The sequence below is a fragment of the Canis aureus genome, chromosome 23, assembly GCF_053574225.1.
Source record: "Canis aureus isolate CA01 chromosome 23, VMU_Caureus_v.1.0, whole genome shotgun sequence".
Classification (NCBI taxonomy): domain Eukaryota; kingdom Metazoa; phylum Chordata; class Mammalia; order Carnivora; family Canidae; genus Canis; species Canis aureus.
In genome coordinates this window covers 6,753,344-6,769,702 of record NC_135633.1, presented here as the reverse complement: position 1 = coordinate 6,769,702, position 16,359 = coordinate 6,753,344, and the positions used below count along the sequence as shown (strand labels likewise).

Sequence of the window (16,359 nt, the reverse complement as noted above, 5' to 3'; positions counted from 1 at the left end):
GCAGGCTGGAAAGTCAGAAGACAGTGGACGGTGCAGTCTTCAGGCTAGAGTCGGTAGGTCAGGCTGGTGGCTGGGAATTCAGGGAGGGCTTCTATGTTACAGTTTTGAGGCAATTCCTTCTTTCCCAGTTAACCTTAGTTTTTGTTCCTCAGGCCTTCCACTCATTGGATGAGGCCCACTCACATTATCAGGGGTGATCTTTTACATATTAAATGATAGACTATAGAACACCTGCACAGCAACATCAGGACTGGTGTCTGGCCAAGCAACTGGGCACCGCAGCCTAGGCAACCTGACGCATAAAATTACCACACAGAGTAAGTGCTCAGCAAAACAAAGTACTCTGCAAAGTCCTGATTAATTCTTCTTCTCCTCCTCCTCCTCCTTCTTCTTTGCCTTATTATAGCCTATATTTTTAGAACAGTACCTGAAATCTGAAAAGTTCTCAAAAAATCTTTTGGGAAAATGAATGTGTCAAGAAATGCAAGAATAAATGAATAAAAATGTAGTTGCCAGCAAAGAGCTGATATATGGACTGTTCAAAATGGCTGGCATAGAGGAGCCCAAAGGATTTGGCTGGATGGCACATCAGATAAATGATAAATGGAGTCCGGTGTACATTCTGTTTTTGCCCTGGTCCATAATGTCAGGTCTTTTTTTTTTTTAAGATTTTGTTTATTTATTTATTTGAGAGAGAGAGAGCACAAGCAGGGGGAGCAGCAGAGGGAGAGGGAGAAGTTGATCCCCCCCAAGCAGGGAACCCAACTTGGGGCTCCATCCCAGGACCCCAGGATCATGACCTGAGCCAAAGGCAGATGCTTAACCAACTTAGCCTGATGTCAGGTCTTAATACATGCTTATGAAGTAAAGTTTGAAATCTGAGGAATGAGTGATAAATACTACAATCTCTCTTTTACTTGCTCACGGCAGAGGTAGCCTTTGCAGATCCAACATTTGTACCTTCTTAATTCCTATCCCCCCTCATATTGCTAAAATATAGCTGGACTTGACTTAAAGAGCATAACAATTTTTTTCCTTGTAATCTGGACTGTCTAAAATACAAGGCAGCATTCAGGTGCATGTCCTTATGTTTATCTTTCTGACTTTTATTCCATGTTCAAATAAGTCAGTCCAATTTTCACCATTTTCTCACTCTTTCCTACCTCTCAATTCAAAGGGTATTTATTCTTCATGGAGGAGTCACAGAATGCGGGGTGGCAGGTAGAAGAACTATGTCCTAAAATTCAATAACACTTCTCTCTTAGACATGGGAGACCTGGAGGCTTGCCTTTAGAGGGTGAGGCAAAAAAAGATTAAAACAAATCCACTTGCCTTTCCTTCCATGATTCTACTGCAGTGCCCATGCTAACACCAGGAATCCAATCATTCTGTTTTCCTACACTCTTAATAAATCACGTTTCTTCTGGGGGTCAAAAATGAAATCGTGTCTCTTTGCATCTCAGTTTCAATCTCTACTCGGTAGCTTGCTTCAGAATGGGTCTTCCTGGGAACCTGTGTACTCTGATCAAAATGCCAATTACATTTGTTTCCTCAGCATTATCAGACAAGACTTCTTGCCCCCATATTGTGAGTACTTTGTGTATCTGACTTATAATTTATTTTTTAAGATTTTATTTATTTATTCATGAGAGACAGAGACAGAGGCAGAGGGAGAAGCAGCCTCCCTACTGGGAGCCCGATGTGGGACTCCATCCCAGGACCCCAGGATCACGACCTATAATTTACACATATCAATTTACTGGAAGACCTCTAGGGTGTGTAGTCCCACTAGTGGCTGAAACAAGGCAAACTCTCCTCATATATTTAGGCCAAGTCTCCCTGACAATGTATTTTACACCATTTGAATGGGACATGGTTAAGGAAAATCAGCTGAGATCTGAAGACCAAAGCTGCCATTGGAGACCAAGTCTCCACTGCTCTGAGGGTTGAACTGATGGACCTTGAGAAGTAAATGCATTTTGACAAATTTGTCCATTCTTCTGTTTCTTCATTTTTTGAGAACTCTACCCTCCCCCACCCCCACACATATACACACACAGAGGTGTGGACCTCCGAAGTCATCTGATAATATATAACCGCGACTCCTGGCCATACATGTTTGAATAGAGTATTTGACCCAATCTGGACAAGTCAGATGTTCTTCACAGGAATTGGGAAATTTAATTCTCAGACACTAGTTTACTACCTTTTGGTCATTAGAACTATAAGCTAATATAATGCCATGGTTGGGGGTTGGAAATTTTTTTGAAACACTAGAAAGGGGATCCCTGGGTGGCGCAGCGGTTTAGCGCCTGCCTTTGGCCCAGGGCGCGATCCTGGAGACCCAGGATCGAATCCCACGTCGGGCTCCCGGTGCATGGAGCCTGCTTCTCCCTCTGCCTGTGTCTCTGCCTCTCTCTCTATCTCTGTGTGACTATCATAAATAAATAAAAATTAAAAAAAAAAAACAATGAAACACTAGAAAGACTTGAACTGCAGAGAGTGAATGATCCAGACAGAAATTTTATGACACCTCGGGAGAAACAGCCACAGTATATGGCAATTTTCTAGTTCCTGATTCCAAGCCTGAGGGGGGTCACGGCAGTACTTCCTGCACCTCTATAAGATGACACCTTTACCCTTATGATGATTACTCCTTTGTATACAAGTTACTATAAATGGATATCTGTTCATTGTCACCAAAAATATCTTGATCAAAATATCCTATGGAATCCATAGTGACCAAAGTTAGTGCATTTAGTGTGGAATCATTGATGTGATACAAAAAAAAAAATAAATAACCATTACATGCATACTATTTCTAGAAACTACAAAGTCTCAAGGGAACAAGATGGAAAAAATATTCATTTTCAACTGTGAGGAAAGAGATGATCAACATTGATTGAGTGACTAGGATACACTAGAGTGTTTCAAATGCATTAAAAAAAATTCCACAGAAACCATGCAATGTAAAGGACTTAGCTATTCTCCTTTTAAGGCAAGTATTTATTGAATACCTACTATTTTTCATACTTTGTCCTAAAAGCTGAAAATAAAGTACTGAACAAAATGGACATGTCCTCAGCAATGGAGGATTTTATGTTCTAGTGGAATAGATATAAACAACAACAACAAAAAAAACTCAAGTAATACAAATGCTATGAGAAAAAGGCAGGATGTGATGTGATGGAGAGTGAGCAGGGGTATGTACGGTGAGGTGTGAGGAGGAGGTGAAGGGGAAACAGCATTAAAAAGGATTGCCAGGTGACATCTCAGGTGAGACCCGATTTACGTGAAAGTCCCACCACATGAACAACACCCCAGGCAGAGAATATAGCAAGTGCCAGAGCTCCTGAGGCAAGAAAAGGCCTGGTGTGTTCAAGCCCTAGAACGTGGGCCAGACCGGCTGAGGCTTAAGAACACAGAGAAGAGCAATGTGAGGTGAGGCTGGGGAGGGAGTAGCTGCAGCCATATCAGAGCCTTGCAGACAACCATAAAGAATTTGGATTTAATTCAATGAGTAGTGGAAAGCCATTAGAGAATTTTAAGCAAGGGATCAGTATAATCATTTGTGTTTTAAAAAGATTCTGGTAGAGAGTAGACTGCAGTGTCCAGGGGAGTGGAGAGAGTGGGTAAGAAGGCATCGCAGGTGATGAGGGGCGATGGTAGCCTGGCAAGGGCACTGGAAACAGAGATACCCAAAATCACGTGGGTTTGATATCGTTTCTGGTATCTGACAAGACTTGCTAACAGATTCATGAGGGTCTAGTGAAAAAGAGGAAACAAGAGTGACTCCCAGGCACTGACTTGAGCAACATGGCTAAATGCCCTTATCAATGGAAGAAAACCAGAAGAAAGATGAACTTGGTGCGTTGGAGGGTGATGGTGAAGAAACAGACAGAACCCAGTGTTCTGTTTGGGCCTGTCATGTTTGAGCTTCCTGGCAGACATCTAAGTGAGGTGCCAGGGAGGCAGCTGGGCATCCAGCAGGGAGCACAAGAAACAGATGAAGCCCAAAGAAATCGATTTGAAAGGCAGCTAGAAGGAGGGCGAGGACTGTGCTCTCAGATACTGGAGAGTTCTTATCATCAAGAGAAGGAAACACCCTCATGCTTCTCTGATTCTGTCTCCCCCCACCCCCATGTGTGTCTATGTGACAGATATTATGAAGTAAGATCACCCTCGAGGACAATAACAAAGTGAATCAGTCAGAAAAGTAAGTGGGACCGGTAAGTGACACCTAGTGTCCAGATGGGATCTGTAGTCGTGATTACAAGCGACTGCATCTCCAGCCTGTTTGGGTGATTTTTTCAGTCATGTAAATTGCTCCAATGCAGGACGGAATAGGCAGATTGTTAGCTTTGGCCAGAGTTTGGATTTTTTTCCAGTTGAGTATTTTGGTTCATATCTCTTCCGGTTTTCTTCCATTGATAAAGGCATTTAGCCATGTTGCTCAAGTCAGTGCTGGGAGTCACTCTTGTTTCCTCTTTCTCACTAGACCCTCATGAATCTATTAGCATGTCTTGTCAGATACCAGAAACGATACCAAATCCATGTGATTGTGTGTATCTCCTTCCAAACTGGAGGGAGAATTAAGAAGAGAGTTGATAATGTACAGAAATGAATGATCATGTGGTAGAGCATGGAATCCAGTTGGTTAACAAGGGTGTGATATATTTTTGTAGCAATGTCCCCAGTTTGTCATGGTCTCCTTCACACTGAAAATGGCCATTTGGCTTGAAAAGCATTTGAGCATTGGGCCTCGACCTATTGGTGCTCTTGGGATACTGACATCACGACAGAATGAATAAGCTCTGATTATCCTCCTGCAGGATGAAAATTACATGGTCATTTTTTGTCACACCTGCCAACAGCCATCCTACTACTAGACGGGTGAGTAAGGCCATCCAAGACCAGCCACAACCCAGCCAACTAGCCAATTGACTGCAAACCCCCACACAAACTCAGGTAAGATAATCTGAGCCCAGACTAGACTAGAGGAACCAGCTAACAGAATTGTGAGCCCAATACATTGTCGGTTACACAGCAAGAGATAATTGGTACAAGTGATGGATGGTGAGGAAAGGTAAATGGATTGGAGGTCAGAGAAAGAGGGAAGGGTTGGTAAGGTGGGAGTATAAATATAAATGCCTTGGGAAGATGAAAAAAATGTTGGAGATGGATGGTGGTGATCGTTGGGCCACAGTGATCATGTACTCCATAACGTTGACCTGTATGCTTAAAAATGGTTGAAATGTGGAGTAGCCCGGGTGGCTCAGTGGTTTAGTGCTGCTTTCAGCCCAGGGCATGGTCCTGGAGACCCAGGATCGAGTCCTACATCAGGCTCCCTGCATGGAACCTGCTTCTCCCTCTGCCTGTGTCTTTGCCTCTCTCTCTTTCTATGTGTGTGTGTGTGTGTGTGTGTCTCTCATGAATAAATAAATAAAATCTTTAAAAAAAATGGTTGAAATGGTAAAATTTGTGTTACCTGTATTTTTACCACAGGTAAAAAACAAAATTAAAAAATGAATTGGAAGAGAGATTTTTATTATTATTTTTCTATTAAAGAAATTGAGCTTCAGTGTAGAGAAAAATTTGTCCCAAGTTATGCCAACAGGAAATGGAGAAACTATGAATAGCAACAAGACTTGTCTTCTCTGACATTACTAGCAGAGCGGAAAGAACAGGAGACCTAACCGAGAATTCATAAATTTTATTTTAGTTGGTATAAATTTTAAAGATCACCTAGGCTGTCCTCTCATTTTATAAATGAAGTACTACATATATTTGTGTCATTGCATGCCACTTAGACATTGATTTATTAAGTACTTTTGGGCTGGCTCTCTGTGCCTGGCTTGAGCTAGTCAATGAGCATCCAGCTCATGGAGCCTCATGGAGCTTTCCGTCGTGACAACACGTTCTAAACCAAAAAGCCATAAAAACAACTGCATAATTACGAGTTATGTTAAGCACTCTGAAAGAAAAAGACAAAGGGATTTGTGAGTATATATCAGGGACACCTCATTCTTGGTGGTGGCAGGAATCAGAGAAAGCTTCCCCAAGGAGTCACAGAGGCTGAGACTGGAAGGATTAGTCAGGGTTATGGAGGAGAAATCTCTCTGTGCCTCAATTTCCTCATTTGTAATATGAAGGGAATTGGACTAAATTCTCTTCCAGATCTAAAATGAATTATTCACTAAATTTAGAGATAGGGGATTTAAGTTTGGCTGGAAAACAGATGTGACCATGATTCAGGAAGTTGCTGGTTTTTACATTCATGTGGATTGTTTATTATATAGTTCAGCAAGAAAAGATATCTAACACTGGTATTTGGGCACCCAATCTTTTTTCAATATGTTCAGATCAAATCCCCTACCTTGGCCTGAGCTCTCATGGGATTTTCATGGTATCTTTTAATCAAAACTTAAGCATAAACTATATAGTGGCTCCAGACTTCTTTTTCAATATACACAGAGGGACTACAGGAGTTATTTCCTTTTCCATATAAAATCATCTCTCCAATGGAAAATATGTTTCAAATTAGGCACCGAGTCCATGAGTGAGTGCAGTGTGAATGGTCTATGTCAAAATGTAAAAGATTATTAGAAATGAGAAATGTACATTTTATGTATTTATGCTAAACTCTGGGTTCATTCTCTTTGGAAATATTAACATCTCAACCCCCATCTGGGTAAAACCACCTTATTTTAACTTGCAATTCATTTTAAGGAAAAATGAGGGGGGAACAGTTGCTTTAGAGGCTTTTCTTGAGATGTGAGCACAGTGGTTTTGAAACTATGCTGGTCTGGAGATTAGGAGCTCCGTGAACCAAGCTGGAGTGTTCTGCTTCCAAAGCGAGCAATGATTTTTCTGAGACAAGTATTGGCTCACATTTTAAAATTTCTTCCATATATATTTCTTGATATTTGATACTTTCTACAGCTTGTCTTTTAAAAAGGAATGATCGAGAAACAAGCATTCAGGAAAACTGAGAAATGGAAATGCATGCTTGCTTTGACTGCTTGTCTGCTCCCACTCCCAAGCCTAGGACACCCAGAGTTGTGAATTTATTGCAAACATATAATAAAGTCATATTTCTACTAAAAATCATGTCTAGTTCAAATGACATAATTTAATATATAAACATTCTATGCATTACACACATTCGCACACAACACACTAAAAATCCCATCAAGATTTCCTGGTATTCCCCCAAGTAAAACAGGGGAAAACCATCAGTTTAGTAGATAGAGGCCCTTTTAACTCTAGTATAACTCTTTGCAAACAAAAGCTTAGATCTAGGTCTCAACTTATTTAAGAGATGACTATTCTTTTGTTGTTGTTTTGTTTCATTTTTAAACTAATTTTATTTTGATTGGAAAGGAATATGAACTTTATTTTTTTAATGTATTTTTTTATTGAAGTTCGATTTGTCCACATATAGTATAGCACCCAGTGCTTATCTCATCAAGTGCCTCCCTCAGTGCCCATCACCCAGTTCTTACAATCAGTTTTCAGATAGGGACATTGAGACACCAAAGAGATCTGTCTTGCCTGTGCACACATACAGTGTTCAATGTAAGGATCAGAATTCAGGAAATGCTGAGACTAGTGTTTCCCCACACAAAGTTCACTGTTAAATGCCTGTTCTAGTTGCCAAGTCTCAACTGGGTCCCTATCATAAAGGGCTGGTCATACATTTGTGGTGGCAAAGAGGAATAGCAAACTTGTCAAAATTTTGTCTGTCTAGTCCCTCTACTCTTCTACTCTCTCTAGGGGATGCTGGGGAGTAGCCCAGGTGAAGGAAAGTCCACTGGGAGCAGAAGTCAGGTCCCCACCACAGGCAATAGGGAACAGTAAAAGTTAAAGAGGGGCTATAGCCCCAAGCCTTCTGATTGCTGAAGTCCTAAATGCCAGGGACAGAGTCTGAAAAGTTATATAACGGGAAAAGGCAAGATAGGGGTATCAAGTCAGGATATCAAAGCAAGAGTGGGACATGGATGTTAAAAATAGAACTGGTAAATTGGGAATACATAGGCAAGAGGTCATGGGCTTGGCCTCCAAGCATGAGTTTTTGCTTGGGATAACTTTAATATTAGTGACATACTTGTCAAGGTAAGTACGCCAGTGTGACAGTATCAGGAGATTAAGATGGCCAGAAAATTACTGAATATGGTTTCTACAGTTATTTCCAAAAGAAGCTTTTCCTCCTAGGATTAGAAATACTGTTGGATCAATATTTGGAATAAAAACAGTGACACCACTGTGTATAAGCTCCTTGGCCTTTGACAACCTAACCGGATCTCTTTATTAAATGATGTTGAAGCATCCTTACTGATGACAACCCATAAGGGCCTATGACGCCCCATCATAATAACCAAAGTTATTTCATCAAGGAAATATTAAATTATGTTTAGTGGGGTTTTCAGATATCCCATGATAGCATGGTTCTTTGATAATATTTATGCTATAGATAATCTTTCAAGCAAGTTATGTTTTTAACCAGAACATCCTATCATACACTAAATTGGGTTTATTAGATGTGGGGGAAAAATGTTTTAGTTTTCCAAACTCCTGAATGATTGTTTCGTTCATCAACAGGCTTTTGTTGGGTACTTAATATATTCCAGGAACTTGGTAGGGACTGAAGCTTAAAGACAAATAGATGCAGTTTCTAGACTCAAGTAATCTGCCATTTAGTGGCAGAGAGATGTGAGGCACCAATGTAATCCAGCCTGAAGTGTCCTGTTTTCGAGGTAGACACGGGACACTTCAGAAGTCTGCAAGATAGGGAGTATTGAGTTCATTCACTGTTAGGGTCTAATTGAGGGAAGGCTGAACTGAGCCATTTTCCTTGAAATGATTAGGCAAAAATGGGGCACCCTAGGATCGGTACTTTGAGCAGAGAGGAAAGTCTACATAAACTTCGGTCAACTTGGTGTTTAAATAATTCATGTTATATGGAGTATAAGGAAGAAGAGATAAGGCTAAGAGGTAATTTAGAAACAGATTAAATAAATCTTCTATTCCTAGAAAACATGGGGCTTCTTGGGGGTGTGTGTACATGTGCACACACATGGGTGAAAATCTAAAAAAAAAAAAGTCTTTCACCATGTAGATTTAATGGAAAATTAATATTTTATTAGTAGGCATATATACATATATATTTCTACTTGCCTGCAGTTGTGATTGAGAGGTTACACCTCAGAATGCTGAAAGAGCAGGCATTATATTTGGCATGAAGGGAAAGCATGCCCTTTGGAGTCAGCTGGATCTGCATTTGAATTTCATTTCCTTTACTTCTTGGCTCTGTAACCTTGAGAAAACCACTAACTTGTTCAAAGTTGAAATTCCAAGGTTGTTATGAGCTGTAAGTACAATAAAACAGAAAGCTATGATCCTGAGGTCTGCAATGGATGCTAGCTGTTGATTATGCCTTTTTCACGAGTGTCCTCTATCTTCAAATTCTACGTTTTTTTTAATTTGTCATGTCAGTTTTTTTTTAAACGTGTACAAAAGAAAAAGAGCCCTTATTACTTATTTATAATAGCCTCTTAGGCTTTTATGCTTTCTTGCCAGATGCCTTTGGAGCAGGTGCTTTCTGGGCTGGAGCATTCTGACCTTCCTGAGACTTCGGAGGTGCTGCATGCTGGCCTGCAGCTTTCGGGGCAGTAGCCTTCTTGTCTGCAGTGGCCATCGTTTTTGCTGGAAACTCTGCAGCAGCTGCTGCAGCAGCACCCTGAGCAGTGGGTGCTTTTATGGGGAGACACTTCCAGGAGAGCTGCTTTTGGCAGCTTCCTGACATCGAGCTTGATTATTCTGTTCCTCATTTTCTTTGCCTTCCTGACTTTATAATGATCAAAATCTGTCATCTCGGCTTTTCTGTATCTGGTTTCAGTCTGCAGGGCCCACCTTGTGGCTGCCCAGTTTGTGTTGATCCCTACTTTCTGCCAGGCTTGTCGGAAGTACCTCTGGCCAGTGCCGTGTGGGAAGTTGAGAATGAAGTCAGTGAGCGCCATGGATTTGAAAGGCATGACCTGTCTTCTTACCAGACTGCAAGGTCCATCAGCCCAAGCCCTGTTCTGAGCAATAGCATGGACAATCCCAACCAGCTTCCCCGGATGAGGCCCCAAGGAGATGGAGGGCACCCGGCCAACCTCCACGAAGCACCCAAACACCATGAAGGAAGAGGGCAATCCCTACTGTGTGCATGCCCATTTTGTAATTTTGTCAGTTTTCGCTTTATTCTAAGTATTTATTTATTTATTTATTTATTTATTTATTTATTTTTAAAGATTTTATTTATTTATTCATGAGAGACACACACAGAGAGAGGGAGAGGCAGAGACACAGAGAGAGTACGTTTTTATTCAAATTCCAGTTAATTACCATGCACTGTAATATTAGTTTCAGATTTACAATATAGTGATTCAACACTTCCATACAACACCTCATCACAGCAAGAGGACCCCTTCATCCCCATCACCTATTTGGCCCACCCGCCACCCCGCTCCCCTCTGGTAACTTGAATCAGTTTGCTCTATAGTTAAGAGTCTGTTTCTTGGTTTGTCTCACTCTCTCTTTTTTTTCCTTCCTTTGCTTTTTGTTTTGTTTCTTAACTTCCACTTAGGAGTGAAAACATATGGTATTTGTCTTTCTCTGACTGATTTATTTCACTCAGCATAATACACTCTAGTTCTATCCATGTCATAGGAAGAGGCAAGATTTTATCCTTTTTTTATGGCTGATATCCCATTGCACATATACTATCTTTTTTAAATCCATTCATCAGTCAATGGACACTTGGGCTGTTTCCATAATTTGACGATTGTAGGTAATGCCGCTAAAAACATTGAGGTACATGTCTTCCTTGGAATTAGTATTTTTGTATTCTTTGGCTAAATACCTAGTAGTGCAATTGCTGGATCAAAGGGTAGTTCTGTTTTTAACTTTTCATGAAGGCTTCATGCCGTTTTCCAGAGTGGTTGCACCAGGTTGCATTCCCACCAGCAGTGTATAGGATATAGGAGTTCCCCTTTCTCCACAGTATCTGTTGTTTCTTGTTGCTGATTTTAGCCATTGTGACAGGTGTGAGGTGATATCTCATTGTGGTTTTGATTTACATTTCCCTTATGCTGAGTGATGTTGAGCATTTTTTCATGTGTCTGTTGGCCTTCTGGATGTCTTCTTTGGGAAAATGTCTATTCACATCTTCTGCCAATTTTTAGATTTTATTTATTTATTTATTTATTTATTTATTTATTTATTTATTTATGAAATCAAGAGATAGAGTATGAATGGAAAGAGAAGAGGGAGAGAATCTTTCAAGCAGACTCTCCATTGAGCATGATGCCTGACACGGAACTCAATCCCATGACCCATGAGATTATGACCTGAGTTGAAACTTCAAGTCAGATGCTCAACTGACTGAACTACCCAGGCACCCCCTGTCTGCCCATTTTTTAATTGGATCATTCATTTTATGGATACTGAGTTTTATAAATTCTTTATATATTTTGGATAATAACACTTTATTAGATATATCACTTACAAATATCTTCTCCCATTCAGTAGGTTGCCGTTTAGTTTCATTGATTATTTCCTTTGTTGTGCAGAAGCTTCTAATTTGGATGTAGTGCCAATAGTTTATTTCTGATTTTGTTTACTCTGCTCCAGGGGACCTATCAAAAAGAAATCGTAATGACCTATGTCAAAGTAGTTACTGCCTATGTTCTCTTCTAGGATTTGTATGATCGCAAGGTCTCACGTTTAAGTCTTTTATCCATTTTCAATTTATTTTTGTCCCAGGACTCCAGGATCACACCCTGGGCTGAAGGCACTAAGACACTCAGCGCTAAGCCGCTGAGTCACCCAGGGATCCCCGCAACATATTTTTGAATGTTGATTTTGTATCCTGCAATTTTACTAAATTCATTTATCAGTTCTGGCAGGGTTTTATTTTGTTTTATTTTTTCTTAGTCTTTTGGGATTTCTATGAATATTATCATGTCACTTACAAACAGTCATAGTTTTGCTTCTTCTTTGCTTATTTGGACATATTTTATTTCTTTTAGTCATCTGATTGCTGTGGCTAGGACTTTCAATGGTATACTGAATAAAAGCAGGGAGAATGGACATCCCTGTCTTGTTCCTGAATGTAGGGGAGAAGCTCTCACTTTTCTCCCACTTAGGATGATATTAGCTGTAGGTTTTTCATATATGACCTTTATTATGTTGAGGTATGTTCCCTCTAAACATTTGTTGAGAGTTTTTATCATGAATGGATGTTGTACTTTGTCAAATACTTTTTCTGCATCTATGGAAATGATCATATGGTTTGTATGCTTTCTTTTATTAATGCGACCTACCATGTTGGTTGATTTGTGAATATTGAACCACTCTTGAAATCCAGAAATAAATCCCTTGACTTATCAAGGAATCAATCATTTGATTATGGTGAATGATTTTTAATGTATTGTTGCATTTGGATTGCTAGTATTCTATCGAGAATTTTTACATCCATGTTCATCCATTCTTTTCTCCTCTTCTCCCCACATTTTAGATATAAATTGTTACATTTTATGTCTTTTTTGTGAGCTCCCTGATTTATTTTTTACAGAAATATTCGTTTTTACCTCTTTTGTGTTTCTTGCCTTATACTGTCACTTTTGGTCTCTCTTTTCCATTCAAAGAGTTCCCTTTAATATTGCTTGCAGGGCTTTTTTTTAGTGGTCAAAAACTTCTTTAGTTCTTATTTGTCTGGGAAGCTCTTTATTTCTCCCATTATTTTTTTAAAGTTTTTATTTATTTACTCATGAGAGACACACAGAGAGAGGCAGAGACACAGGCAGAGGGAGAAGCAGGCTCCATGCAGGAAACCCGATATGGGACTTGATGCAGGGACCCCAGGATCATGCCCTGAGCTGAAGGCAGATGCTCAACCACTGAGCCACCCAGGTGTCCCTCTCCTTCTATTCTGAATGATAGCCTTGCTTGATAGAGTATTCTTGGCTGCAAATTTTTCCCATTCAGTATTTTGAATATATCATTCCACTACCTTCTGGCTTGCCATGTTTCTGTTGAAAAATCTCCAACTAGCTTTAGGAGTTTTCCCTTATAAGTTAATGGCTTCTTTAGTCTTGCTGCTTTTAAGATTCTTTTTCTTTATCATTATATTCTGCAAATTTAATTACGTCTTAGTGCTTGCCTACTTTTGTTGATTTTGATCAAAGTTCTCTCTGCTTCCTGGATCTGGATGCCCATTTACTACGCCTGTTATTAAAAATATGGGGTAGATAACAATTGATTTGCAGGACAGGGGTAATAAACTTAGTGTTAGGTCTATGATATTGGATAAATATGGATTTGGGACCCGAGACAGAAAAGCTTACTTGCCCTATGGACTACCATTACCCATTTTCACACCCATCTCTGTCTCTAATATCCAACATCCAATGCCCCTGTGCCAATCTGAACATCTAAAATCTCCCCCATGTGTTGCTTTATTGTTGCCTGCCCTCTTGGAATAGCACTGTATTTGTTAGACTTGTTCAACCCCTATCAAAACTAGCGCCCATTATTTTTTTCTTGGTAAACTTAATGTTAAAGAGATTGAAAATGTGTAATCCTTTATAGCTTAGATATTTGCATTTTGACAGGAGGATTGTATCAGTTAAATTTTGCCATATTTCAAGCAGTGGAAAAACCAACTCTGGCTAACTTTTATTGTTGGGGGGAAATAAGAGCTTCATTCGGGTATAATTCATATACCAAATAATTCTACCATTAAAGTACATGATTCAATGTTTTATAGTAGATGCACCTAATTGTGCAACCATCACCACAATTTTAGAATCTGGATAACTTTTTTAGAAAAGAGAATATATTAGAACAATATTAGGGATGCCAAGAAATGATGAAACCAGACTTGGAACAAGTCAAGATCCAAGATAGCATTGTAGGGCGAAGACATGGCTCACAGCTGAGAGACTCTGGTGGGGCACCACTACTGCCACGGCAGTCTCAAATGGGCTTCTTGGGTTGTTGCTTACTTACCTCACATTCCATGTCCTGGAAAAAAACTGTCTAGTAGGTTTTGATAACCACCTGACTATACTGAGCCTTCAAAAGTAGGAAGTAGACAACTAGTTTTAGCATCTCACATAGATTACACACGATGTAGGAAAAAGTTGTTCCACAAAAAACAAATAGAATACTTTCAGGGCAAGACACTAGATATTGAGACCCAAATGACAAATGCTTACTATCAAGGTTATTGGATATTAATAAAAACTCCAAAATATAAAGTCATGGTGAAATTTCAGAATAAGCGGGATTCTTTTATTAAGAGACACATTATTGTACTTGGAACATTGATTACTTGGCCACCAAATGAAACCAACTGTCTTGAGGAATTAGCTCCTCCAGATAATTCCAATGAACATTACAGACTTAGGCCAATATATAATTCTCCTCTTTCCTTTTTTTGCTTTTGTTCTGAGCCCTATTGAAATGGTTACCTCTGTGGCAAAATTCCAAGAAAATTACAATCTGGTTTGTAAGTCTGTTTCATCATAAGTGAGGAAAGGAAGCAGGAATCCAAAGATGCCTTCTTGTTACAGGAGGTTTCAACCCTTTTTTACGGTTATTGCTAAATAGCTTCCCACCTGGATGAGAGTTAGCTTCAAATGCTTCCACGGCCCCTTCAATTTTGATGTTTTATGATTTCTTAACTTTTTAGTGAATTGTTACATGAAGAGAGAAAACTCCACAAGGAGTCACTAGATATCTATGAGAACTTTGCAAAACTTCAAAACAGAACTCATAGTTAAAAATGCAATAGCACTAAGCATGAACTAAGTTTTTCCATGATGACCAAATGAACCTCTACATAGCCAAACATGTATAAATAGAATTTAGGAATTTAGGAAACATTTTGGGGTAAAATTGGCTTTATTTCCCTCTAAATGAGTGTACAAGAGGCTCCTGGGTTTTTGGCGCTTTCTTTCAAAGCATTTGTTTTGGTGTCTCTGAAGATATCCTACCTTCCCCAAAGAATGTGGTCACACATAAACCTAGAAGCTCAAAGCAAAGTTCAAAACAGACTTTTAAAGTGAATCAGCAGAATGTTTATTTTCAGCTTATGCATTTATTTATTGCCAGGTTCATTCCAAAAGAGATTTGAGACAGCTTAATAAAATGCAGGCACAACAGTATGTTGGTGCAAATAGTAAGAAGGATGCAAACACAAACATGACTTTATGTTACTCATTATGGATCAATTTAATGCAGAAATATTAGTTTCCTTCCACTGCTTCAAGCTGTCCCAACAGTGGCCGTGTAGCCAGCAAAAATAATGTTTTACTACTCAAGAACATTGACATGGATGACCATGATTTTCTTGACTATCTTGATGAAACTTCTGAAGTAAAAGTGGGAACTGCCCAAAGTAGAGACCTTGGTATATTTTCTGGCTACTGACTATGCGGACTCATCAAGGTGTGCACCTTTTTGGCCACATGCTGAGCCCCAAGTCCTTGATCAGACTTAGCCACCCTCTGTCCCATCCCAAAAGGGACCCTCTTTCCTAACAAAACAGCTGGCAAATAGTAAAAATTAATACCTGGTAATACCTTAAGAGATCTTTTTGATATTCTCTCTTCCCTCCCCAAAGATAGGTCCAAATTTAACATTTAAAGGCTCAGCAGGGCTCAGATTGAACCTGTGGAGCACAGCTGGCATTTCTCCGGTCCTCTGGCTACCAGCCCAGTGTTCGCCTACATAGCACCAACTCTTAATGGAGAGGTGATGGCTGTCATGGTAGGATGTTGGAGACCATAGTTTTGGACAAGCAGAACTAGATAATACTCCTCATAACCATTCATACATTCATTAGTTATTAAGAACTACTTATGTGTCAGATACTGTGTGGGCACTGGAGGTATAAAGATTATCAGAAATTTGAACCCTGGTTTGAAGACCTGGCGGATTGGTGGTAGAAGCAAACAAATAAATGCGCCTCACAGCTGTGTGTTAAGTACCATGACTGAAGTAATCATGGGGGCATAGAGGAAAATCCTTAAGCCTGCCTGAGGTGATAGAGGAAGACTTTGCACCTGTATTTTGAAAGGAACGTGGATTTGGCTAAGTGGAAGACTTTCTATACAGGGAAGAGCTGGGCTGAGGCAGAGATTAATTGAAGCTAATGACTTACTTGGCAAACTTCATATCTGGGCGGGCATATAACAGTTAAGGGCTGGAGCCAGGCTTCCTGGGTTCATCAATTAATACTTATGGATTGTGGATCATGGGAACTGTTTGCTTAACTTCTCTGTGCCTCAGTTTCTTCATCTATAAAAT

The 16,359-nt window shown here is 39.8% G+C and overlaps 1 pseudogene; it reads right to left on the bottom strand.

The window, feature by feature from the left end:
- Window positions 1–9,562: 9,562 nt before the first annotated feature.
- Window positions 9,563–10,181, bottom strand: LOC144295241 (large ribosomal subunit protein eL14 pseudogene; annotated as a pseudogene).
- Window positions 10,182–16,359: the final 6,178 nt, after the last annotated feature.